Source organism: Benincasa hispida, chromosome 1, assembly GCF_009727055.1.
Source record: "Benincasa hispida cultivar B227 chromosome 1, ASM972705v1, whole genome shotgun sequence".
Taxonomy (NCBI): domain Eukaryota; kingdom Viridiplantae; phylum Streptophyta; class Magnoliopsida; order Cucurbitales; family Cucurbitaceae; genus Benincasa; species Benincasa hispida.
Window position 1 is genome coordinate 92,833,468 of NC_052349.1, and position 25,677 is coordinate 92,859,144.

At 35.9% G+C, this 25,677-nt stretch overlaps 1 long non-coding RNA gene across 2 annotated transcripts; it reads left to right on the plus strand.

Moving 5' to 3' along the window:
* Positions 1-328: 328 nt before the first annotated feature.
* LOC120081434 lies at positions 329-25,677 on the plus strand. Of its 2 annotated transcripts, XR_005482818.1 has the most exons (4): positions 329-462; positions 2,181-2,293; positions 22,157-22,478; positions 23,401-25,677. It is a non-coding gene; the product is annotated as an uncharacterized LOC120081434 (long non-coding RNA). The 2 variants fall into 2 exon arrangements; XR_005482817.1 differs by lacking the exons at positions 22,157-22,478; positions 23,401-25,677 and having other exon boundaries at positions 2,181-3,421.

The following is a 25,677-nucleotide window of genomic DNA, read 5'->3' on the forward strand; positions in this document are numbered from 1 at the left end:
ATAAATATCACATGTGTTATTTTCATTATTTTGTCGGTGTGTTATTTTCATTATTTTGTCGGTGATCTCTACCACAAAATACAAATTCATTGTAGCTCACGAGACCAAGTAACTTATCTTAGCTAAATTTTACTTGTATTTTTGAAATAAAATGCTAAAAAATTCCATTTAAAAGTGTGTTTTGAAAAATTAGGAGCGTTTTTTTACAGAAAATAGGAAGTTTATGTTTTTTTTTAATTATTATTATTATATTTTAAATTTAGCTTTTGTAATAAACTACAGAGTATTTCTATATTTTATTTTTAGCAACGAAAAAAAAATGAAGAAGAAACCAATTTCCCACAATATCTCAAGGGCCCTATAAATACATCCTCTTTCCCTTCCCGCCGATTCATTTTTTCCTTTCCCGTCTCTCCCAGCCCTAACCGTCACTAGCGGAGTTTTGAGAGGCTACGTTTCCAGGTATTTTCGAAGCTTTCTTCCGTTAATTTCGTGTTATTTTTCTGAGCTCATATCAATTTTAGCAGCCGTGTTGTTGTTATAATCATGGGCAGTTAGTCTCTCGTCTGCTTTTTCATTTGAACTTACTAATCTTGTCGAGTTTTTATCTTCAATTTTCGTTTTCCTTTTATTAATTTTCTACTGAAGATGACTTTTCTTGAATTGTTTTTCTTATTACTGATATGAAATAGCTGTTGAAATCTTTGGTATTTGCCTGCTGCAGCGATTGGTTGTTGAGGGTTGATTAAATTATGTCGAACAAATATGTTCCATCTTGATCGCTTTCATTTGCAGTGCCTCTCATGCTCTATACAATTTACTTGTTCTGGTTTAGGATTTCACACGATTTAACTTTTGCTTTTATCATGTTGAGATTGCTTCTCACAGTCGCTACCCCCTTCCCCCTTCCTCTCCTTTTCCTTGAAAACATTTTATTCCACTCAGCAGAGCTGCAGTTGCAATGTCTTTCTTTGAATCCTATCCTGTACTTCTTGACATTGGTGCTCTGAAAGTTGACTGGCCAATAGTTATCGTATTAATTGTTCTGTTTAGATTTATTCAACCTTTTTATTTTGTTGTGTGATTGTCAGTTCATCAGTAGGGCAGAGATAGAATATTATTCCCATGACATTTAGAATGCTTGGGAGATGTGAAGAAGTTTACCATCTTTTTCTTCCCCCTTTGCTCGTTTAGTTTCTTAGATTTCAATCTTGCTAATGATGGTTGAGTTGCTTTGAACGATGCCAAGCCATTGGCTTGCAAGGTTTATATTGGATGCTTGCTTCACTTAGAATAGGAAATAATTGACGGGGGATGGTAGGTACTTAAGTTGGATAGACCCATCAATTTTTCTGCGATGAAAGATCTTGTTCTCGAAGACTGCTGTGAAATGGGATCAATATGTAAGACTTGACTTAGAAAGGCCAATGTTATTAATTATGGAAGAAGTATACCTTATGGCACCTTTAAGGATAAAATTTTGATTTGTTAAGATCAGTAGAAGTTGAATTGTTCTTGCATTAGAAGATTCAATTTTGTTGGGCTTAGGTTTGAGAATCATAAGTGAACAGACGCATATATGATATATGCTTGAAGATTATTGGGAACTTTGAAATACATGTTTACATATATTGCTTATATACATACATATGCATGGTTCTATTTCCAAAATTGTTTTGGATGGGTTTTCATTATATCTATACCAAATAGTGGAGACTGGAAAGTGGGATCATATGTCATACTTATTTTGGCTCAATGGAAAGTTAGGGAATTCTTGCACTTAGTATCGAAAGGAGACTTGTAAGAAATACACGTTTATGTAGGTTAACAATGGAGTTATGAGGTTCTTCCATAAATTAGTGAATGTAGTAAAACGTAGGAAAACAAATATTAAAATCATAAGATGTATGACAAGTTTTGAAATGGTTCAGTTCCAAGGTGTTGCACTTGCAAAATGCTTCCTCATATTTTTATAATGTGTTTTCTATGAGATATGATTGTGTCGCCGTTTTACTAACACGTGTTGAGATGTTACCGAATCTTTTATACTTTGTCAATGATTTATAGAATGATTTTAATATTTTTCTTTGATGTTTTAGAAGGAGAAAGCTTATGTTCATAATAATTACCACTCATTGGGATTTAGCTCATGCTTTCATTGTTTTATGTTTTTCCCTCAGGTAGCGATCAAGTTCTCGGTGCCCGTTGAGCAGTCAAACGCCACTACTGTTGTTAGACATTTGTTGTATTGTTTGTGCATATATCTGAGAGTATTCAAGGATAGTTAAAACTTGTGAGTTTCATGTCATGGGAGGTTTATTAAAAATAATCTTTATTATTGATCTGGAAATCTTTTTAAACAGTGCAGTGATTTAAACTGAGTTGAGTTCTTAAACTATGTTAATGGATGTAAACTATTTTTGAAAATTGGTTTGGAAGTTTGGATTTGATCTTGGGTTGGGTATAGAATATGTTAAGAGTTGGGATGTTCGATGTCACAGAGAGAAGTGATATTTAACATCTTCACGCGTTGTTCTAGGTTAGAGGAGAAATCTGGAACGGGGTGTGACATGTCTAGACAACCGTCCATTTAGCTTAGGCACAACGCTATCAAATACATCCATCATGCTCGTATGCAAGAGGGGCTTCCGTTCGTGAACATGTTCCGAATATGATGGCTCACTTTTAAAGTGACGGAAATGAATGGGTCTATCATTGATGAAGCCAGTCAAGTTAGGTTCATCCTGAAAACTTTACCTGAAAGTTTCCTCCAGTTCCGTATCAATGCTGTTATGAACAGGATTGATTACAACCTAATCAGATTGCTCAATGATTTGCATAGTTATCAATCATTGATGAAAGTTGAGGAACAAAAAAACATGGGTGAGGCAAATGTTGCTTCATCCTCTAAGAAGTACTATAGAGGTTCGACCTCTAGAACTAAGTCTGCATCTTCTTCTTTCGACACCAAAAAGTGGAAGAAGAAAAAGAGAGACCAGGGGAACGCCAAGGTTGCAAAGGGAACTTGCTTCCATTGCAATCAAGAGAGACATTGGGAGGAATTGTCCCAAATATTTGACAAAAAAGAAGGCTAACAAGGTAAATATGATTTTACTCATGTTGAAAATCTGGTTGGTGAAGGAGATTCAATATGGATAATAGATTCAAACATTATTAATCATGTTTGTTCTTCATTTTGGGGAATTAATTTCTAGTGGCAGTTGGAGACGGGTGAGATGACCATGTGTGTTGGAACTTAATACGTCGTCTCGATTAAGGCAGTGGGAGAACTACTTTTTTTACATAAATTATTTCTTTTGTTAGAAAATATGTAAAATGCTTATTAGAACAAAACCACTCTTTAAATTTGAATGTAAATAAAGTGTCTATTTAAAATAATGGTATACAAATTTGTTATGCATATCTCGAATATAACTTTTATGTGCTAAGGTCGTTAGCAACATCTCTTAAATACTGAATTGTAATTTCTCTTAAGGAGAATGTTTAATTTTGATACATAAGATTACGTCACATAAATCTCAATAGGATTTAGATGTTGGTTAAGAATGGATTAATAATACTTAGAAGAAAGCTTTTTACTACTATGTGAGTCATGCCTTAAAATGACTAAAAAAAATTATTGTAAAAGGTCACAGGACCAATAAAAAAACCTTTGGAATTGGTTTCAAGTATTTTTGTCGATAAATGTTACGTTTTTAGAAGAAGACCGCATTATGGAGCACAAACAATGCAACAAAATATTGAATGAACTTTCCAATGAAATTACTAAACTTTTAATAAGAGTTGTTGAAGAGTAAGTACGTCAACAAGATTGTTGATGTTGGTTCATCTAGTAGATCACATTTACCTCAACGATGTTGGTTCATCTAGTAGGTCACATTCACCTCAATTGTTGAGGGAGCCTCGACATAGTGGGACGGTTTTGAACTTGCCTATTTGTTATATGGGTTTAACAAAAACCCTAACCGTCATATTTGACGACGATGTTTATGGTCCATTGTTTTATGAGAAAGTAATGGAGGATTTAGATGAATGGATCAAAGTTATGGATCTCGAAATAGAGTCTATTTACTTCAATTTAGTGTGAGATCTTGTAGATCAACATGATGGGGTGAAACCAATAGGTTGTAAATGGAAAGAGTTATACCTAGATTGAGGGAGTTGATTATGAAGAGACTTTCTCGTTTGTTGTCATGTTCAAGTCTACCCGGATACTCCTGTTTATTGTCACATAATATGACTATGAGATTTGGAAAATGGATGTCATGACTGACTTTTTGAATGACAACCTTGAAAATGCCATCTATATGCAGCACCAGAAGGATTCGTGACCCAAGGTCAAGACCAAAAAGTTTACAAGTTTTAATCGGTTCATTTATGGATTGAAACAAGCTTCTCGATCTTGGAATATAAGGTTTGATATTATAATCAAATCTTATGGCTTTGGTCAAAATGTTGATGAGTCAGTAGCTTTCTTACTATTATACGTATACAATATCCTACTCATTGGGAATGATGTAGGTTTACTGACTGACAAAAAACACCAGCGGCACAATTCCAAATGAAAGATTTGAAAGATATGCAGTTTATTCTGGGCATCAGATCTTTAGGGATTGAAAGAACAAATCACTGACGTTGTCTCAAGCATCATATATTGACAAGATGCTTATCAAGTATTCGATGCAAAACTCCAAGAAAGGTTTGCTCCCTTTTAGGCATGAAGTTACTTTTTCTAAAGAACATTGTTCTAAGACACTTAAAGAAGTTGAGGAGATGAGACGGATCCCTTATGCATCAGCTGTTGTAGCCTAATGTATGTAATGTTATGTACTAAACCTAACATCTGCTATGCAGTTGTTAGGGTTGATGCCTTAAATCTCGTAGGGTCCTGTAGTTTGTAAACACTTGTATGAACAAACATTTTGTGATTTATAATTTGAGATATTTTACACACTTCAGTCTATGCAATGTGAGATATTTTAGTTGCATTAACCACAAACCAATAAACTAAGATCCCTGATTATCGTTGTAACTTAAGCATGTATGTGGAGACACACAAGTGGATCATGCTTTAAATGTTAACCTCAATGATCTATAGTATATGAATAAAGGAGGGATACCTTATCCTAATGACACTACGAGTGTGACCCACTTTATAGGTGTTACAAATGTTGTAAAGTACTATAAATGATCCGATCCTGATCATTCGTGTATTAGACATGCGAGCGGAGATACTCTATACAAAGGAGCTTGTATAAGACCGGATCATGAAATATTTAGTCTCGTTATATAACGTCATTCATAATTGAGACTTTCATTTCACTAGGATGACCATGGGTAACATGACCTTAATTCTGAGTGAGTTGTGAACAACTGCCTATGAAGGCGGTCATTTGATTTGTATGGTGAGAGTGGCCAGATCGTCGATTCAACAAGCCCACCATTTTGGGGATTCATCTTATTGAGAAGCTGGGAACTCAACTACACAAGATGGAATTCACTTCTTCCCCGAAGCAGGGTTAAGTAGATAAATTACTCCCTTAAGGGCTAATTCCAGGGCTTGAACAATGTGGTGCCACACCTTCTCTTGGCCTGAGAGGGATTTAGTCATAGTGNTCCCCGAAGCAGGGTTAAGTAGATAAATTACTCCCTTAAGGGCTAATTCCAGGGCTTGAACAATGTGGTGCCACACCTTCTCTTGGCTCGAAAAGGATTTAGTCATAGTGAGACTATGATCTATTATTCATTAGAGGAATCAATGGTACTTAAGGAGTTAGTTGTAACTATAGGGGCAAAACAGTAAATTGGTCCAACTGTAGTTACAAGCAATTTGTGAAGGGTCATCGTATTGTCGACTGGTTATATCCAATGGATACAGAAATATATCTATAGTGCGAAGAGTGCAGTTGTCGGTCACGGATGGTAGATATCGTGATTAAAGAGTTTAGTCAGTTATTCATGTACTGTTTGAGCTTCAATCTACAGGTCATAAGGTCCCCTTGGTAGCTCAATAGATTCAAGTTGAGAATCAATTTTTTGGTTAGTTTGAAATGTTCAAATTAACAAAAGGGAATTTGATTATATATGATATAACTAAATTAATTCAATTATATATGATATAATTGTTTTAATGTATTTGATACATTATTATTTTATTTGAGGAATTAATATAAATATGATTTATATTAAATGTCATAAAAGAGAAACAGAATTATGATTTATATGTTGCATATGATGCAATATTAAAATTATAGATCATAAATATAGTATGATAAATTATTTATTATATTTATTTATTAATTATTAATTATGAGATAATTAATTTTCTTTTTCTCTAATAACAACCTTAGTGGGTGGTTTTTAGACCGTTTATGGCAATTGTGGGATAAAGATGAAAAATAGTTTTTCATCATTGATTCCACGCGCAACATGTAATCAGATGATCTATCGAGTAAAAGAAGTTTTACTACACGATAGCCTTAGAGAGTCTAAATGATCGAGGGTCGAGTCTATGCGATAGACTATCTTCTACACGATACTTCTGTTCATCACTCGGATCATTTTTCCTCTTCCATTCCTCCATCCCTCTATTCAAAATCATACAGAGCCCACAACTTTTGGATTCTCACAACGAGAATACTAAGGTAATCTTATGGTGGTGTCGAGTTATGTTCGAGGATGGAGGATCGAGTTTTACTCGCTAGTGATCGAGGATTTTCCAGTTGCTCGTTGCGTTCGTGCTTATTTGCTGAGTTGCTGAACGATTGAGGGAAATATGTGAAGAAAGGGTTCTTCAAAGGTATTGTCAATCGATCCCTTGTATTTATTTAAGAAGCATGTTGTAATATAGTCTATAATGCATAATCGTTTCTGTTTGATTGTAAATATTTATGTTCTTTCACAATGGAGTTTGGAACGATCCGCTTTTGTTCACTGGTCCTCTAGTTTTAGAGTTCCTTCAATTGGTATCAGAGCCAAGTTGTTCTGATTTTTCAAATTCCATTGTTGTATTGAATTTCATTTACAGTCTTTGATGATTTATGCAATGCATTTAAGTGTTAGATGTGTTTGTGGAGTTGTTGATGGATGTTTTCGGGATGATTGCCTCTGTTTAAAGCTTTCTTTACTTTTTCATAAGTTAATTTGTAAGGGCCCTAACGTTTTTTGGCATAATTAACTTGCTATCGAGTCTTTATTCAAGTTTTTGTTTATTTGAGTCGTTCGTGATGAAGCTTCAGACGCAAGGAGTTGTTGTTCACTTCGAGGAAGAAGGTGAATCGTTGGTCGCATCGTGTGACCCAAGCTAAACAATCGTTTAGATTTGGCTATGCGATCATGTAGAAAAGTTCTACTCGATCATGTAGTATTTGCTAAACGATCGCATAGCTAATGTTATGCGATCGAGTAAGAGTTTACTCGATCGTGTTGCGTTGGCTAGTCGATCGCGTAGACGCTCGGGGTAAACGATCGTTGAGTATGTGATACTCGATGCATGGCACGCGATAAATGATCATGTAGGCTAGCATGCTCATTGCATAGTCACTAGCTACTTGATCACTTGGTATACGATACTCGACACTTGCTTCTCGATCGTTTAGACAATCATGCTCATCGAATAGTCGTTGTCTGCACAATCGCATAGCATGCGTTACTTGATGTGTGTTGCACGATCATCTGGCCTTCATGCTCATCGCATAATCCTAAGGCACGCGATCCATGCTACACGATCATTTATACTCGATAGGCATTACTCAACGATCTGAAGGAGATGCTACACGATCAAGTGACGAGGCTTTGCCCGGGTGGTTTAAGACCCAGTTTGTCTATTTGAACCGGTTGACTCAATATTTTTTGTAATAGTTAGTTTTTCTTTTCGATTTTAAGGCCTATTATCCCAGTCCATCAATTTTTATTTAATATACATGTGATGTATGTTTAATTATATGTCATAATGTATGTCATATAGTTTTAAAACCCACCATAGGTTATGCATTTTATTCATGCATCATCTTTATATTATAAGTGTTATAATATAGTAGTTTGCACGATTAAATTACATTAAAGTACGCTCATGTATCATATAATATAAGATTTATAATATATACATGCATCATCTTTATATTATAAGTGTTATAGTATAAGGGTGTATGTTAACATGCATGCTTAGTTCATTACTTGTAAATATAAAAGTTATATTTAGTAACGAATGGACATTGCATGAAGCATGACACTTAGGTTTATTTATAAAAGTTATAAATACCTTGTGAATGTCTAGCTTAGCAATGTGGTTAATTTTAGTTGTTTCATTTTTTATAAGTGTTATAATTAATGAAATTAGAATTAAAATCAATAAAAAAAGACATGCATGCAAACTTAAGCTTTAATCATGTTTTAAAAGAGTTTTAAAATTTGATTGAGATATACATAAGATTACGGTTCTAATAAGATTAGATACCTAAGGTTAATCTTTTAATTCGGTTTAATAGGATTAAATTGACTAATAAAAGATTGAATATGTACCAAATCTATCCATAAGGGACCTTTTGGCTAAGGCTGGTTTTGGCTAGGCTGGGGTACTTAAGTTGATGGAAATGTCGCACTCCTACCTGGAAATCTACCTAGAAAGGTGAATTAGATAGATTTGTTGCATGCATGCAAATTTGATGAAAGTCTGTTAAAGTGTGTAATAAGACTTGAATCAAACTTGTTTAATTATCAAAAGCAAGTGTTGTTTTTTAGCAAATTAAACATCCACTTAGATAAAATCAGTAGCCGGATTTTCTAAGTTAATGAATCCCTAGGCAGAACATTCAGTGGGATGTACTTGGGGTATATGATACTTCACTTTACCTCTACACGTTTCTCCCTAAAAAGTTCACACTATGAGATCTAACCTCGGCCTCGAGGCACCCCGGGAGTGTCCCTTTATAGGATCGCATTTGGGTAGGTCAATACCAAGGTGAATGGAGAGAATGTTCATAGTAAGTGGGAGCGGGATGTGTGACAACATATCCCTCGGTCTCTCTTATTAGGTTGGATAACGTTTTCATGCATCGCCTTAAGGCACCCTGGGAATGTCCCCCTAAAGGATGGTTGTATTTGCATAACTCTTTATCTGATCTCCAGAAATGGATAGGGTTACTTTAGTCTCTTGTCCTAATCTATTTTTCCTTACGGTGAGTGCATTAGAGCAAGACTCTAGGGCCTAAAATGAAGGGTTACACTTACACGAAATTGTTAAGAATGTTAACAAATTCTGGCACGAACAATGGTGACTGTTAGATTCAGTTACAAGAAGTTGTTTCTGTCTAATGGTTGAGATTGTCTCATTCCAGTGAAGGGGCACTTGTTCACCCCAACGATGACTTTTGTCCTGCCTCACTGGGGCATCATTACAAAATAGATGTCACTTAGGATACAGATAGAACTATTTTGCTAAAACTTATTTGGTGTTAAAAGCGGTAATGCAAGTAGACTCATTAAGTTTGTTCTTTTTTCAGCAACTTTCTTATTATGGCTACCGCTACTCTTGTACTTTTAGCCGCTGATAAACTGACTGGCAAGAGCTACGCTAGTTAGAAAAATACGATAAACACAATACTAATCATCGATGACCTGAGGTTCGTCCTTATGAAGGATTGTCCTCCTATTCCACCTCCCAAAGCCGCTTGAAATGTTCGAGAGGCATACGAGAAGTGGAAACGAGCGAACGAGAAGGCCCGAGCGTACATCTTGGCCAGCCTTAACGACGTTTTGGCCAAGAAGCATGAGCCCATGATCACTGCACGTGAGATCATGAAGTCCCTGAGGGGAATATTCAGACAACCATCCGCGCAGCTCAGTGATGACGGGAAATTGGAAGTCAATTTTACTCGACAACCAACTTCCCTTGGACGCGGTATGTGATGCATGTTCCTAAGATATGCGTTGATATTCATGCGTCGATGGTCATGCGTTGGAATGAAAATTGCGTTAACAAATGTATGCGATGACCATGCGTCCTGCCACAAGTTTTCTTGCGCTGGAACCAAGTATAATTCCAACGCAAGTTTCTCGGGTAATCCGAGGTCGAACACAGGGACTTATAGCTATATGTTTGCGGTGATGTGCATGCGGCAGCTTGAATAAAAGAATTGAGGGGATGTTGCTAAGTTAATCCTACTTCTACTCCTATCTAACAGACAACGCATTGAGAATATGCATGAAAAGTAAAGATGCGACAAACCTTGACATGAAATAAATGTGTGGGAAAATAGATAAAATGCGGAGATGATTTCATTGCAACCCTTAAGAGTGACCGCAAGGGCAACCCTAGAAAACGCAAACTAATGCGATCATGCAACACTCATACAATAGTAAACCACCTCTCGGTGTGAATGCTACGGCTTCTAATGCTAAAACGCATGTGATGTATGTGCAGAGGTGTCTATAGGGCCTACACATAAGCCTCTAATTCTTGTCTATGCGATGATACACAAACAACGCGACCACATATCATCATTCCTATTCCTAGGGTGCATGTGATGCAGTGTTGACAAACAAAGCTTATCTCTAAGTCCCTATCTCTTGCTTATGCCGATCTAATCTCGCTCTCTCGAGTCTAGATTTTAACCTAGCTCTCTCGAGTCATTAGGTTCTTTCTTTAAACTCGCTCTCGAGAAGCTCTAAAGGGGTGTTGGGCACAACATAAGACAAGACAAACGCATGAACTTGGTTGACGCAAGATTGTTGCTATCCCTAGTGAATAATGCATACCTTGCCTAATGCATCCAACCACTTACCCTCCCGGGCAGTTGATTGTTGCTGACTTCACTCATAGACAAGCAATGCATTAGCATAGGACAGGCGTTGCGTAGGCTTCACACTAAGCAAATAAGGTTACTCACACACTCGCGCAACGCACACCTTTCGGTGGGTTGCTACATGCTTCATATTCCTAATCCACATGACTAAGTATGCAATACCCAAGTAATCCTACTAAGTGTTGCAATGAAAGTAAAGATGCTAAGCAAATAAGATGGAGATGGAGTCGAGGAACAAAGAAATTCATTGAAAACAGATTGTATTAATTCCTTAATTCCAAAATGTCATACAATACAATGTTGGAAAAAAAGAATGACCGGCTAGAGCAAAGCTTTGCTTCCAGTGGATGTGCATCAAGGCTGCCGGTGGTGCCATGGATGGACGAAGAGCTGACTCTTTTGAGATCTAGCTCTGATTGAGACTCCGGTCGTCACTCGAATGGATGAAGGAGGTGAAGAACTCTCATCATCTTCTCACGCGTTTTGTCTGGATCGCGAGAAAAATTCCTCGATTGAGAATTTCGGATGATTGAATTTCAGCTCTTCGGCCTCTATTTATAGAGCTTGGGTCGCCGACAACATTAATTGGACTGCTCTGAGCTTGGGTCCCCGACAGCATTCGCTTAATACCGCAACTCTACACGATGACCACATTCGCTTGACAAGCGCAACTCCCATGCGATGGACGCATACGGCTGATTACCACAACATCCATACATTGATCGATGCGTTTGCCTTTGCGATGGAGTGTTTATCCGCATGCGGTCGTCTGTGCGTTGGTCTGGTTTCAACGTTTGCATTCATTTCCTGCATTAGCTACAAAAATAGAACATTGAACGCATAATTAACGCAAAGTAACGGGTTAGCTGAGATTCATCATGCTGATCGACGAAAACTCTTTTTCTCGTGAATTCCTTTCATGATCGACGCATATTCTGCCTAACAACCTTCATAATTCTAAGTAAAAGGCCTAAGATAACATGCATTTCTGCATGTCATCACACCTCGGCAACGGCACCAAAAACTTGATGACGGGAAATTGGAAGTCAATTTTACTCGACAACCAACTTCCTTTGGACGTGGTATGCGATGCATGTTCCTAAGATATGCGTTGATAGTCATGCGTCGATGATCATGCGTTGGAATGAAAAATGCGTTAAACGAATGTATGCGATGACCATGCGTCTTGCCACAAGTTTTCTTGCGTTCACGCCAAGTATAACATGGACGCAAGTTTCTCGGATAATCCGAAGTCGAACACAGGGACTTGTAGCTATATGTTTGCGGTGATGTGCATGCGGCGGTTTAAATAAAAGAATGGAGGGGATGTTGCTAAGTTAATCCTACTCCTACTTCTATCTAACAGATAATGCAATGAGAATATGCATGAAAGGTAGAGATGCGACAAACCTTGACATGAAATAAATGTATGAGAAAATAGATAAAATGCAGAGATGTTTTCATTGCAACTTAAGAGTGATCGCAAGGGCAACCCTAGTCAACACAAACTAATGCGATCATGCAACACTCATATAATAGTAAACCACCTCTCGGTGCGAATGCTACGGCGTTCTAATGCTAGAACGCATGCGATGTATGTGCAGAGGTGTCTATAGGGCCTACATATAAGCCTCTAATTCTTGTCTATGCGATGATACACAAACAAGGCGATCACATATCATCATTCCTATTCCTAGGGTGCATGCGATGCAGTGTTGACAAACAGAGTTTATCTCTAAGTCCCTATCTCTTGCTTATGCTGATCTAATCTCGCTCTCTCGAGTCTAGATTCTAACCTAGCTCTCTCGAGTCATTAGGTTCTTTCTTTAGACTCTCTCTCAAATAGCTCTAAAGGGGTGTTGGGCATAACATAAGACAAGACAAACGCATGAACTTGGTTGAGGCAAGATTGTTACTATCCCTAGTGAACAACGCATACCTTGCTTAATGCGTCCAACCACTTAGCCTCCCGGGCAGTTGATTGTTGCTGACTTCATTCATAGACAAGCAATGCGTTAGCCTATAGACAAGCGTTGCAGCAGCCTTCACACTAAGAAAATAAGGTTACTCACACACTTGCGCAACGCACACCTCTCGATGGGTTGCTACATGCTTCATATTCCTAATCCACATGACTAAGTATGCAATACCCAACTAATTCCACTAAATGCTGCAATGAAAGTAAAGATGCTAAGCAAAGAAGATGGAGATGGAGTCCAAGGAACAGAGAAATGCATTGAAAACAGATTGTATTAATTCCTTAATTCCAAAATATCATACAATACAATGTAGGGAAAAGAAAGGAAAAAGAAATGATCAGCTGGAAGCAAAGCTTTGCTTCCAGTGGATGTGCGTCAAGGCTGCCGGTGGTGCCATGGATGGGCGGAGGAGCTGACTCTCTCGATCTAGCTCCGGTCAAAGGCTTCGATCGTCACTCGGAATGGTTGAAGGAGGTGAAGAACTCTCAACCATCTTCTCACGCATTTTGTCTGGATCGCGGGAAAAATCCTCGGTTGAGGGATAATCTCCAAATGATTGAATTTCAACTCTTCGGCCTCTATTTATAGAGCTTGGGTCGCCGACAACATTAATTGGACTGCTCTGAGTCTGACATTCGGCACGTTCGTCCTTTCTAAACCTCTGCCACTAACGGCGTGGTAGGTGAAATGTCAACATCATCTTTGAATTTTCTCGAGGTAGATGCGTTGATACGTTCATTCCACCTACCTTGTGTTGATTCTATTAGTTGCGTTGTCGTGTAGCCGCAATCATTCAATGACCGCATTCGCTTAATATCGCAACTCTACACGATGACCACATTCGCTTGACGAGCGTAACTTCCATGCGATGGATGCAAACGGCTGATTACTGCAACATCCATACGTTGATCGATGCGTTTGCCTTTGCGATGGAGTGTTTCTCCGCATGCGATCGTCTATGCGGTGGTCCGGTTTCCACGTTTGCGTTCATTTCCTGCATTAGCTACAAAAATAGAACATTGAACGCATAATTAACGCAAAGTAACGGGTTAGCTGAGATTCATCATGCTGATCGACGCAAACTCTTTTTCTCATGAATTCCTTTCATGATCGACGCATATTTTGCCTAACAACCTTCATAATTCTAAGTTAAAGGCCTAAGATGACATGCATTTCTGCATGTCATCACTCAGGCACAACACTCTTAAGTTTATCTTCAACTTCAAAATGAAGGAGGGAACATCTATTTATCAACTTGTTCTGAACATGATGGTCTACTTCAACATGGCGGAGATGAATGGGTCGAGCATTGATGAGGCCAGCTGAGTTAGCATAATTCTTGAGTTGTTACCAAAAATCTTCCTTTATTTTATAAACAACGTTGTTCTGAACAAGCTTGACTATAACCTTACAACTCTACTGAATGAGTTGCATACATTTTAATCCTTACTAAAAAGTAAGGAGAAGAATGTTAGTGAGGCAAATGTTGCTTCATCTTCCAAAAAGTTCTGCCGAGGTTTGACCTCAGGAATTAAGTCTGCACCTTCTTCTTCTGGCACCAGCAAGTGGAGAAGAAGAAGGATAGTAAGGGGATGGGGAAAGCGCCTGCTAACCCACAACCTGCTGCTCCGCGAGGTAGGCAACCAACGCCGGTTCACAAGGGAAAATATTTCCACTGCAACTAAGACAGGCACTGAAAGCGGAATTGCCCAAGATATTTGGCTGAGAAGAAGAAGGCCAAACAAGATAAATACGATTTACTGGTTTTAGAGACTTGTTTAGTGGAGAATGATGATTCTGGCTAGATTATTGACTCTGAGGCCACTAACCATGTTTGTTCTTCATTTCAGGGAATTAGTTCCTGGCGGTAGCTTGAGGCTAGTGAGATGACAATGCGAGTTGGAATTGGGCACGTCATCTCAGTTGTGGCAATGAGAGGTCTCCGGTTGACTTTACAAAATAGGTTTATCATTCTGAATGATGTGTATGTAGTTCCCGGGTTAAAGAGGAACTTAATTTTTGTAAAGTTGTTGCTTGAATGTAAATACACCTTGAATTTTTCAGTAAATAAAGTGTTTATTTCAAAAGATGGTATTGATATATGTTCAGCTCAAATGGGAAAAAATTTGTATGTGCTAAGGCCGTTAGCAACAATTCCCTCCATAACATAGAGATGTTTAAAATTGTAGTAACTCAAAACAAACTACTTAAAGTTTCTCCTAAAGAAAATGTCTAACTTTGGCACCTACGTTTAAGGCACATCAATCTCAATAGAACTGAAAGGTTAGTGAAGAATGGACTTCTAAATAAGTTAGAAGAAAATTCTTTACCTGTGTGCAAGTCATGCCTTGAAGGCAAAATGACTAAAAGACCTTTTACTGGAAAAGGTTATAGGGCCAAAGAGCCTCTAGAGTTAGTGCATTCAGACCTTTGTGGTCCGATGAATATGCGAGCCAGGGGAGGCTATGAATACTTCATCATTTTTACTGATGATTATTTGAGGTATGGGTACGTTTATTTAATGCAACATAAGTCTGAGTCCTTTGAAAAGTTCAAAGAGTTCAAGGCTGAAGTTGAAAATGCATTAAGTAAAACAATTTAAACACTTTGATCTGATCGAGATGGAGAGTTTTTGGATTCTGAGTTCCAGAACTATTTGATAGAATATGAAATAGTTTCTCAACTCTCAGCACCTGGTACACCTCAGCAGAATAGTGTATCGGAAAGAAGAAATCGAATCTTGTTGGACATGGTTCGATCGATGATGAGTTGTGCTTCCTTACCGAACTCATTTTGGGGTTTTGCAGTAGAGATTGTAGCTTACATCATGAATTGTGTTCCCTCCAAGAGTGTTGCCAGAACACATTTGGAGTTATGGAACGGGCATAAAGCTAGTTTACGTCACTTTCGCATTTGGGGTTATCCAGTACATATGCTTAAGGTTAATCCTAAGAAATTGGAACCACGTTCGAGGCTATGCCTATTGTAGGCAACCCCAAAGCGACACGATGGGGTCACTTTTATGATCCTAAGGAAAACAAAGTGTTTGTATCAACAAACGCTACTTTTCTTAAGGAGGATCATATAAGGGAGCAATCTTAGAAGCAAAATCGTGTTGAGTGAGCTTTCCAAAGAAACTACTGAAACTTCAACAAAAGTTATTGAATAGCCTACTACCATAATAAGAGTTGTTGATATGAGTTCATCTAGTAGGTCAAATCCACCTCAAAGTGGGAGGGTTGCGAACTCACCTATTCGTTATATGGGTTTAACTAAAATCCTGACTATGGTAGCTGATGGCGAGGTCGAGGATCTGTTATTTTACAAGAAGGAAATGGAGGATGTTGACAAAGATGAATGGGTCAAAGCCATAGATCTCGAGATGGAGTCTATGTACTTCAACTCAGGTTGGGATCTTGTAAATCAACCTGATGGGGTTAAACCTATATGTTGTAAATGGATCTACAAGAGGAAACGGGGTGCTAAAGGGAAGGTGTAAACCTTCAAGGTTAGACTTATGGCAAAAAGTTATACCCAGGTAGAGGGAGTTGACTATGAGGAGACTTTCTCGTCTGTTGCAATGTTAAAGTCTATCCGCATCCTCCTATCTATTGCCTCATATTATGACTATGAGATATGGAAAATGGATGTCAATACTACTTTTCTGAATGATAATCTTGAGGAAACCATTGATATGGTGCAACCCGAGGAACTCATAGCCCAAGGTCAAGAGCAAAAGGTTTACAAGCTGAATCAGTCCATTTATGGATTGAAATAGGCATCTCGATCTTGGAACATAAGGTTTAATACTGCGATCAAATCTTATGGTTTTGACCAAAACGTTGATGAGCCTTGTGTCTACAAGAAAATCATCAACAATTCAGTAGTTTTTCTACTGTTATATGTAAACGATATCCTACTCATTGGGAATGATGTAGGCTTACTGACTTCAGTTAAGAACTAGCTAGTGACCCAATTTCAAATGTTATTGAGCATGTTGAGGTGGCACTTGCTATAGATTTTAGAATAGGGCATATTAGATCTTGATTTTAATGATGCTGATGCTTTTCCTGATGATATTACTTTGTATGCTAAGTGGTTAGGTAGTATTCAAGTATGTAGAACAATGTATAAACCTACCTCTTGTCTCTACACATGTTGTGGATGAAATTGAGAACCCTATTGTAAAGTTAAGACGATTGACTGCTCATCTTAAGTATGCAATTTTGGGTGACACTATTACAAAAATTAGATTATGTGACGTTTTTCCAATATCAAGTAAAGGGTATACCTAACGCTTATAAAAGCGTCGAGTATTCGACTGTCAAGTATAATGTGATAACTTGACTTTGAAAAAACATCAAGACGAATGTTTCTTGATACAATTTCCGTGTCAAGAAAGATAATACATTTGACATTAGTGATATGTCAAGTTTATTAATTATTGACATTGATTATGTATCATATTTGATAACTCTTGACATTTTTTATTTGTCAAGTATATGTCTTTTTATTTTAAATTAAATGCCCCAATTGATATTCTCATTTTCTTCCTTGTATTCCAACAATACAATTACATCAACTAAATAAACATTATACTTTTAAGATCTGTCAACTCAATATATTCACTAAAAATTCCATATGTTCAACTATGACCTTTCATATGAACACTCCTCACAAATTACAACAATATTTCTCTTTCACATGTACATGCACAAAATAAAATTTCAACTATTGATTTTGTATACAAAACTCAATTTCAACAAATACAAAAGTGACAAATTGTTTAATAAGTAACCTCTCAACAAAGTACATTATTTAATCTATACATTGAGCTTTGAAGTCTAAAGATCGAGAACTAAAGGTCACGCAAGTCATGTTTAAGCAAGTTAACCTGTAAAATAAAATAAATGACGATAACATTAAATTTCAAAATATAAAAATAAGTGTTAAGATATAACAATGACAACAAGTCACGCACAAGGAAAAATGTACATGACTGACTTACTTTATGCAATGGAAAAATATCATACTCAAAACTTAAATAATATCTGCAACTTAAAGTTAAGAACTTACTGAAATTTCATTCATTCTCTTTTAACCATATCCAGCCTCAGGAGGAACAATTACCTTTCGCTGCAAAACAAAGGAAGATGAGAGAGATTTGAGAAAATATAATAAAGAAGAAGAAGATTATTAACAAATCAAGCAAATGCTAAAACTTAAAATAGAAGAATGCATATACCTTTTCCCCAACTTTCAAGCGAAAGCGACTTGATACAGTTGTAATCCCTCTATAAAGATTGAACTCCATTTATTTATTGTACTCTCAAAACAATTGCAAGATTTTCTAGACAATAAGAATATAGTTGTAGAGATTAAACTTAGTCCAATGATCTGAACTAAATGTTTGGACAATTTTAAAACACATTAATCTAGTTTGAAAATATATTCAAAGTCCTTAAGGATATGAAGAGCTTAAACAAACTTATCAACCTAAGCAAGTAAGCTCATCAAAACTAATAGAAAGGACTAATAATAGAACCCAAATTCATTTGGTAAAATGCCTAAACATAAAAAAAAAAAAAAAAAAAAAAAAAAAAAAAAAGCTATAAACAAATAGACACATACAAAGTTAATGGAAACTATAAACAATGTTATCAACCTAAACAAGTAAGTCTATCAAAATTAAGAAAAAAGATTAATAGAACTAAATTCACTTGGAAAAAGCATAGACATAAAAAAAAAATTTATAAAAATTAAACAAAAACAACTCAACTTAATTTTAAAAAATGAAGTCAACATGGTACTGAAACTCATGAACGAAGATGAATTATTCAATAAACACCTTAAACAACTCAATGTAAACAACTTATCAAAACTAAAAAAAAAAAAAAAAAAAAAAAAAAAAAAAAAAAAAGATAACTCAATAGAAAACTATTTATCTATCCAAACAAATAAGTCTATCAAACTAAAAAGAAAAACTTACAATAACCATTTTCATTTGGAAAAATATATAAGCATAAACCCAAAAAACTTATAAATGCATACAACTTAATGAAAACCATAAACAAATTATCAACAAATTCACTTGGAAAATACTACCATAACTATATGATAATCAGAGTACTTTAACACGTACTTTAATCTAACACTTTAGAAAAAACTAGAATTTAAAGAAGAATGTCTAAAAAAATATTACCTTTTAAGGAGAACCCATCATTCTGGTTTGAATTCCACGTATTGTACTCCTAAAACAATTGCAAGATTTCCTAGACAACAAGAAATAGTTGTAAATATTAAACTTAGGCCAATAATCTTAATCAAACAACAATAATGTTTAGGAGAGATATTCTTACCTTAACAACAACCTTAATAATTAATTTGAACACTGAACTAGTCTTGCAAATTCCTTTTCTAAATTCATGGCTATCATGTTGCCATAGTGAAACAATAATCTCAACAATTAAACGTCACTCATGAACTAAGCTATAATTACTATAAATTCAAGATAACCATTACACATATACTATATGAAGTTAACATAAATAAATAAATCAAATCAACCTCCATATTTTTTTACATTCAAATTCATTAGTAAGGCCCGAGTGGACACCCACTGCACAAGTCTCAACACATTTTCAACAACAAAACCTACAGAAATCAAGCAAAATTCCTCAAAACTTATCACAAATCAAGGGTAAACAATAGAATCTAATTACCTCAAATTAAGGTGCAAACAGTCGGACATCTCAAGGTAAATCTCTCATCATAAATCACCGTACGTGACAACTTTCTCTAACCTTTTCATTTGGTCTTGAAAGATGAAATCAAGTCTTTGTAATATCTGAAAATCCTTCTTTTGTTTTCTTGTAAAATTTCCCATAATCTAGAGTAAAAGTGGTTTCCTTCAACACAGTGAATAAAATAAAATTTTCAGTACTGTTTTTTCCAAAATTTCTTGCATTCTCCTTATAAAATAATCACAATAGGTACAAATAAAATAGAAATTCTTTAACATGTTCCCCTAATTATTTCTTGAGAACCAAACAACAATATAATCCCCTAATTTCAAAATCAACCACTAGTACCACAATCCTCCCTTTAGTGTTCATAAATTAAAAAAAAAAAAAAAAAAAAAAAAAAAAGGAGAACAATGAATATAAATTTCTCTAATAATATATTGATTTCAACTCAACGAATATCATCAGAATCTCAAAAGAAACTCAAGACTGATGAAAAATCGACAATCGGAAGAAAATAGAGACGAAATAGAAGAAGATATAAAAGGAAAATCTCGAAAGAAACTCAAAACTGCTAGAAAATGGAAAATCTCGAAAGAAACTCAAAACTTCTAGAAAATCTTACCGACACGTTGAAAAGAAGAAACCACACCATCTATTTGAGTTTGTCGGTGTTGTTCTGTTTTCGCAGAAGTTCGTCCGTTCGAGTTTGTCGACATTGTTTTGTTCGTGGGCTACTAAGATGTTCCCTGGTGGTGAGGTTGAGTGAAGAGGAAGGGAAAGAGTGAGGGAAGGTAGAGAGGGACTCGAATGTTCAGGTGGCGCAGGCGAGGGTTGGCGGCGGCGACGTTCTGTGTGAAGGCTGACGGCTAGGGTTGGTTAAACGTGAAGAAGAAAGAGAGGGAAGTGTTTCGCGTGGAGGGATTCAATCTAAGGCACTTAACCCTTTTACTTGTTTAAAATAATAAGTAAATTATTTTTCATATGTTACTTGACATGAAAAACGTGTCAGTAAGAGCTTCTTCTACTTGACACGAAAAACGTGTCAAGTAATGGTTCGCGTGAAAATATCTGAAACAGTCTATCCGCTTTTTTAACCCTTTTACTTGACATTTTCTTTTCTAAAAGGTCATTACTTGACCTTTTTTTCCCCCAAAGAAACGTCAAGTAATTAAAAATTACAAGTGTCAAGTAATGTAGATTTTGTAGTAGTGTGAATCTTTTCATCCCCTGTTATTGTATCTATTGATTTGAGTTCAAGTAAGGAAGACAGGTTATTGAGAGTCTTAAGATAACATAAGTCCGTTATATGGTGGTCTATTGGGAATCTTAAAGGCATTAGTCCATTTGTTTGTATGCACAGAATTTTGATAGATACCTTTACTCCTTCAATGGAATACCAAATGGGGCTTAACCTTGCTATGAAAGAAGTAGTTAAGAAAGAGGTTCTCAAATTTTTGAATGTAGGAATTATATGTGCTATATCTGACAGTTCTTGGGTGAGCATTGTATAGGTAGTACCAAAGAAAAGGGGGATGACTATAATTAAGAATGAGAAAGATGAACTCATATCCATTAGAACTATCTTGGCATGTGTGTATTAATTACAGAAAGTTAAACAAAGCCACTAGAAAATATCATTTCCTTTTTCCTTTTATTGATCAAATGCTTGATAGGCTTGTAGGCTATTCTCATTATTGTTTTCTTGATGGCGATTCAGGGTACAATCATATTGCTATTGCTCTAGAGGATTAGGAAAAAACTACATTTACTTGTCCATATGGGATATTTGCTTTCAGAAGGATGCCTTTTAGGTTATGCAATGCCCCTATTACTTTTTAAAAATGCATGATGGATATTTTTCACGGGCTTATTGAAGAAATCATAGAGGTTTTCATGGATGATTTTTCTGTTTTTGGTTCCTCTTTTGATGTTTGTCTTGTTAACTTTATTCTTGTGTTGCAAATATGCCAAGAATCTAATCTTGTTCTGAATTAGGGGAAATATTATTTCATTGGTAAAGGATGGCATAGTATTGAGCATAAAGTGTCTCAAAAGGGATTGGAGGTGTACAGAACAAAAATTTCTTCTATCGAACAATTACTATCTTCTACTAGTGTGAAGGGTGTTAGAAGTTTCTTAAGACATGTAGAGTTTTACATGATATTTATTAAAGATTTTTCTAAGATTTCTAAACTCTTGAGAAATTTGTTAGAAAAAATGTTAGATTTGTGTTGGATGATGCATGCCTACTAAATTTTAATTATCTGAAAGAAAGATTGATTTTTGCTCCTGGTATTATTGTACCTGGTTGGAGTTAGTCTTTTGAGATTATATGTGATGCTTGTGACTATGCATTAGGTGTTGTCTTAGGTCAACATAGAGATAACATGTTTAGGGCAATTTATTATGCTAGTAAGACCTTGGATAATGCTTAACATAATTACACTACCACAGAAAAGGAATTGCTAGTTGTAGCTTTTGATAAATTTTAGATCATATCTATTTGGCTCTAAGGTAATTGTTCATACTTACCATGTAGCTTTAAAAATACTTGTTTGCTGAGAAGGATATTAAACCTAGATTGATAAGATGAGTCTTCTTATTACAGGAATTTGATTTCAAGGTGAAAGACAAGAAAGAATATGAAAATGTTGTTGCAGACCATCTGTCTGGACTTGAGAATAAAGAGAAGAAAACAAATTTTCCCATTGTTGAGGAGTTTCCTAATGAGAGCTTGTATAAGGTGCAAGACAATTTACCATGTATGCTGACATAATTAATTTTCTTGCAGGAAACCATCTACCACCCAATTAAAACTCCTAATAAAAGAAAAGGTTCTTGCACAATGTTAAATCTTACCTATGAGAAGATCCCCTTCGATTCAAAGTGTGTGCAGACAACATTATCATAAGTATGTTCCCCAAGAAAAGGTAATAAGTATTCTTGACGCTTATCTTTTCTTCACCTTATGGAGGTCACTTTGGATCAATTAGAACAACATCAAAGGTATTGTAGTCAGGTTTTTAATGACCCTCTTTTTTTAGAGACTATTATACTTAAGTCGGATCTTGTGATAGGTGCCAATGTACTGGTAATATTTTCAGGCAACATAAGCTCCTCATAACTCCTATCATGGAGGTTGAGCTTTTTTATGTCTAGGATATTGGCTTTATGGGGCACTTTCCCCCTTCCTCTAATGGTCATTTGTATATCCTAGTTGCAGTTGATTATGTGTCTAAATGGGTAGAGGCTGTAGCTACTAGGACAAATGATGCTTACATTGTCTAAAAATTTTTGTATAAAAATATATTTACACGTTTTTGCACTCCACAAGCTATCATTAATGATGAGGGATCTCACTTTTGCAATAAATTTTTTGAGTTCAGATTATAAATACAATGTTAAACATAAGATTGCCACAACATACCATCCTCAAACTATTAGTCTTGCTGAGATATCTAACACAAAAATCAAGCAAATTCTTAAAAGGATAGTCAAGTCTAACAAGAAGGATTGGACCCTTAAGCTCAATGATGCATCGTGGATTTGTGGCACAGCTTTCAAAACTCCAATTGGTACTTCTCCCTACACATTGGTGTTTGGAAAGGCCTATCACTTACCTGTAAAACTTAAGCATAGAACTTATTGGGCCATAAAGAAGTTGAATATGGATTCAGAAGCAAAGACTTTTGGAACTCAATGAGTTGGAAGAGTTCCATGCTTAAGCTTATGAGAATGTCAAGATCTACAAAGAACACACTACTACATGGCATGATAAATATATCCTTCCAAGGATGTCCCTACCTGGACAACGAGTATTGCTTTTTAACTCACGTTTGATATTGTTTACAGGTAAGCTCAGAACACGATGGTCAAGACCTTTTGTCATCACAAAGGTCTCCCCATATGGAGCAGTGGAGCTATAAGAGGATGATGGATCCACATTCAAATTCAATGGTCAGAGGCTCAAGCACTATTGTGATGATGAAGAAAGAAAGATAAAGAATTAAACTAAACGCTTCTTGGGATTCAATCTAGCTAAAGACGATAAACTAAACGCTTCTTGGGAGGCAACTCAAGTTTTATTGCTTTCTTTTTTTCAGTATTTAATTATAGTTAGTTGGTTTTTTAAAAAAAAAATAATGAAGTCACTCATTTTCTCTCATAATTTTTTAGGATCTATGCCCAACACAAAAAGTACTCTTTCCACTTGCCTGTTTGTTGGAGTCCTACATGCTCTCAGACTTGTATCTCTGTGTTTTATTCTTTTTATGCATTGAGGACAATGTATATTTCTAAGTTTAGGGTGGGAGGTGCCATTCATACTTTTATGTGTTTTCTTATCATGTTATGCATGATAATTAGAATTTATCGATGATATGCATGTTAATTTGTTGATTTGAAAATTTGGAGAAAATTTTTCGATTGAAGAGCTGAGCAGATGATGAGAGTTCCTTACTGTTTGCTTTTGATGTTGATTATCAATGATGAAACTTGAATATGCATGTTGGATAACTTATGGTGGAATAGGATAGCATAATCTTCAGTTATGACCTACTTATGTCCCTCTTTGAGTCTCCCATATCATAAGCACATGGTCACTTTAATTTAGAAACTTTAACTGAAAGAAGAATTGAGTTGAGTATATTTGGTTGTCACCTTGAAATGTCCCACCGGATAGAGAGTTGATATGCATGATTGTTTGTAATATTAGACTAAAGAGAAATAAAAGAACATGTATGCCTTTGGGATAAGTTTACTCACAAAATATTATGAGTATTAAAAGAAAAATTTGTGAAAAAAATTATTCTTGTAAAGTCGTAATGTGTGGATAAAAAGAGCTACCTTTGTTGTGCAGTTAGGACACTTGAGAATTGACTAGGTATGAGTCCTTATGGTGAATGTGTGAAAGCTAGTGCTCCTAGGTAAAAGAATGCAAGTTTAAGGTCCTTTGTGATTGAGAATCAAGGCACTTTAGTGGACATATTACCCTCTTGAAATGTATAGATGCTTGATGATTGGTGCATGAGCTGAAGTAGAGGGAAAATTAGAAAATCTCTTTTAAACCTAATTCCAGTTCTTGTGTTTTGAATTGAATGTGGCTTGTACATACACACATGGAAGGTAATTAAGATTTGACCCTGAATGATTATAATAATAAGACATGCTTGAATGTTTCTACTTAAGTTTCTAATTATTCTTTGAAGCATGAATCACTAGTACACTTGTTGTTTTGTTTTATCTTTGCTCGAGATTTACAAATTTCTAAGTTTAGGGTGGTGAAAAGCACTCCAAACGTGCTTTGATTACTTCTTATTTAGGGATTTTTTTATTAGATTTAATGTGTTTGCAAGTGATTTTTAGGGAATTAGCAAAAACAAAAAAGGGTATTGGAAGCCAAAAGAACCAAATCGAGCCAACTTTGCAAGAAAGAGTGAAGAAAAAAAATCAAATACCCAAAACAGGGTAGCGTCGTGGTGCTAGACCGACATTGCCCTCGATGCAAATACCCGAGAGTATCAAATTTGGGCATGTTGAAGAGTGTCGTGATGCTATGTAGGAGCGTTGCTATGCCTTATTGAGGTGTAGCATTGCGCTTCGACAAGGAGAAGCACCCAGGGGGCCTTCAAGTGGACAACGCCACAGCACAAAGCTTCGTTTTCTAAAAAATTCAACAATTTTGAAAATTTTCTTCTATAAATTCCAGGGTATTTTAGCAGCCTCAAACACGAAATTCCAGAGCTCTAAAGTGTGTTTTTGTTGCAAAAGATAGTAGAAAGTATAAGGGATATTTTTTGGGCGCCGTTCAAGTTTCCAAGGTGAAGATCAAGGCGTTCTTGGATGATTCAAGAAGATGGAGGTTCGATAGTAGTTTTTCTTCAATTCCCTTTTTTCCTTTACTGCTTATGCTTGAAATTATATATGCAAATATATGGCTGAGAGCTACGAGTGACTAAACTTTTAAGTATTATGGTATCAATGATGTTAATTATGAATTTAGGTTAAGTTTTAGTGCCTTCATGGATGATTGTTAAACTCCATGCTTTTCATTGATATTGTGTTTAATTCTTATTGATTGACCTTCAATAAATATTAGGGTGAATGTTTAACTGGCTTTCTATTGTTGCA